Source organism: Myotis davidii, unplaced genomic scaffold (assembly GCF_000327345.1).
Source record: "Myotis davidii unplaced genomic scaffold, ASM32734v1 scaffold699, whole genome shotgun sequence".
Lineage (NCBI taxonomy): Eukaryota > Metazoa > Chordata > Mammalia > Chiroptera > Vespertilionidae > Myotis > Myotis davidii.
The window spans coordinates 2866459-2869044 of NW_006291007.1; the positions used below are offsets into that span (position 1 = coordinate 2866459).

The 2586-nt window shown below is 31.2% G+C and overlaps 2 protein-coding genes across 2 annotated transcripts in view; one reads left to right on the plus strand and one right to left on the minus strand.

Moving 5' to 3' along the window:
* NF1 (neurofibromin 1) overlaps positions 1–2586 on the minus strand; it is a 187721-nt gene that overhangs the window by 51706 nt on the left and 133429 nt on the right. The window lies entirely within an intron of this gene.
* Positions 808–2586, plus strand: part of EVI2B (ecotropic viral integration site 2B) — an 8500-nt gene continuing 6721 nt past the window's right edge. The window contains exon 1 of the mRNA XM_006764045.2: positions 808–1043. The gene's annotated coding sequence lies outside the window, so the exon portion shown is untranslated. The remainder of the gene's footprint in view (positions 1044–2586) is intronic.

Consider the following 2586-nt stretch of genomic DNA (forward strand, 5'->3'; position numbering starts at 1 on the left):
TACAGAGAAACCAGAGTATACTGGTGAATATAATAGAACCAGGGGCATAGAAAGGGAGTGGACTGACAATTCTTTCGGGGAAAGGGGTGTAGAGGTGCAGGAAGAGACTGGACAAACATTGTACACCTATGGATGAGGACAGTGGGAGGGGTAAGGGCCGAGGGTGGGGTGGGAACTGGGTGGAGGAGAGTTATGGGGGGAAAAAAGAGGAACCACTGTAATAATCTGAACAATAAAGATTTAATTTAAAAAAAATAATAAAAATAATAAAAATGTGGGAACTGGGTGGAGGAGAGATATGGGGGGAAAAAAGAGGAACCACTGTAATAATCTGAACAATAAAAATTTAATTTAAAAAAAATAATAAAAATAATAAAAATGTATACATACTTTGAAAAAAACAACAACCGAATTATACTTTTACCTGGGCTTTGCCTAAATTATGTATGAGGAAGTAATATTAACATTATTGCTACCTAATGCGAGACATTTGTACATGCTATGTTATCTTATTTAATCCTCACAACAACTCAGGAAGAGAAATATTCCTCCAGAGGAGGAAGTGGTGATTCAGAAGTGCAGTCACTTGCCTAAGGTCATACAAGTAAACAGAATTCATCATTCACATCTTACAAAAGAAATCTCACTGTGGGTGATAACCCAACTGGCAGTTTTTCCTTAGAACATACAATTTGCTCTCCAAAGCTCTATTCTAAATATTTAAATTATAGAATCACAGTACTAGAGAGCCTCAAGTGTTTACTTAGGAACATTAATTAAAAGCACTCAAATCATGTAGCTCCAAAATGGGTTTTAAAATAAGTTCTGTTAAAGTAGTGTATTTCTTAGTCATTTTGTGGCTTATTGCACTTCCGGAACCAACTACTGACAAACTTCCTCTTTTTCTACAGACACCATTTCAGTTTGCTGGAGGACCATTTTTAATCTAAATGGAACCACCCCTTTTGCTTTCTTAGCCAAATCACCAAAATGTCCAGTTAGAACAAGAATTTAGCATCCTGCAAAAGAAGTTAACAGCTGAGGTAAGAAAAATTTCACACAGGCAATTTGGTTTGATCTTTGTTTTATTTAAATCTTATTTTTAAAACTAAAATGACAGTAGTGTTTTAAACGTAAACTGCTAGTCTAAAGACGTCTATAATAGGTTTTGTGATTTTGTTGTGTGGAATTAAAAACTATTGAGTGTTGAACTTGCCTTGAAGAAAAAATTTCACCTAGGTTTGCATAATATAAAATTTCACCTAGGTTTTGCTAACCTTAGTTCCATAGTTAAAAGAAAAACTATATCCAAGACAGATAAAGCTAACAGCTAGAAATAAAACTAGGATCCACAGGATATGACTGAATTTACAGCCCCAAAATAAGTTAAAAATTCTGATTTGCTTTTTATAAAATTTTCCTGTATATAATGTAACCCATAGATTAAAATTATTTTTATTTTTTAATCCCCTTTAGTTTCCATAGTCACCTTCACTTAATTTGTAAAGCCAATGAAATATAGATGAGGTACTTGATTATCATTATAATATATGCCTTATTTTTTATACAAATAGAACTTATATTTAAGAATGATAACATGAAAATATTACATTAAAATGATGACATGAAAATATTTTTAAAGTTCACTAAGACAAAACTGTTATGATAAAATATATCATCTACATATTTATGTCATATTATCTGAGGCTTTAGTAAACAGTGCAAAACAGATACAGAAAAAACACTCACAGAATAAACAATAGAAAATTGCTAATATGCATTAAAGATGACTACTCTATGAGTAAACTGGGAAGTTGAAGTGAATATCCTCAAAAATAAAAATTGCAAAGAGTTTACATAGACTTACAATATCATAAATAAATTCATAATCAATAATATCCTATATCAGCATTTCATAAATACTTATGGCTTACACTTAAAGAAGTCCACTTTAGATTTCTTCTACATAACTACTACAAAAGTTAGAAAATAAAGATTTTAATCTCTTTTTTAGACAACACTTGTGCAAATATTTTTAAAGGGCCAGTCCTAAATTTAGAGTTTAATAGTACTTGTGTTTTTCAACTAATTCCAATACAATTCTATTTAGAAGAAAATTTTGAATTCTGAGTAAGTTTAAATGTTAAATATAAATCTGATCCTTTTCAATGTCTAATTTTTAAAAATCATGTCAAATATGACAGCTTATATATGTAATCATTCGAAACTACCATATCTATTTTTAGTAGCTCTTTTCCTGCCCTTTATACAAGGCTACCTCCATAAGTTACTTACATACCTATTCCCAGAGAGCTCACATCTCATTTCTTCATAAAGCATTTATTTCATAATTTTACTATGAAAGGCAGTGCAGCATAGAAGGAAAGGGCTCCAGTATAAGACTGATATGGTTTCTGTATTAGTGCCACTATTCAGAGCTGTGACACTTTGGCAAATTACCCAACTTCTCTGCTGTCTCAGTATCTTTATCTGGAAGATAACACTACATTGCTCAGTAAAATAGGAAAGTGCTAGCATTTAGTGGGTACTCAGTAAATGGTAGATATTATTATTATTATTATTATT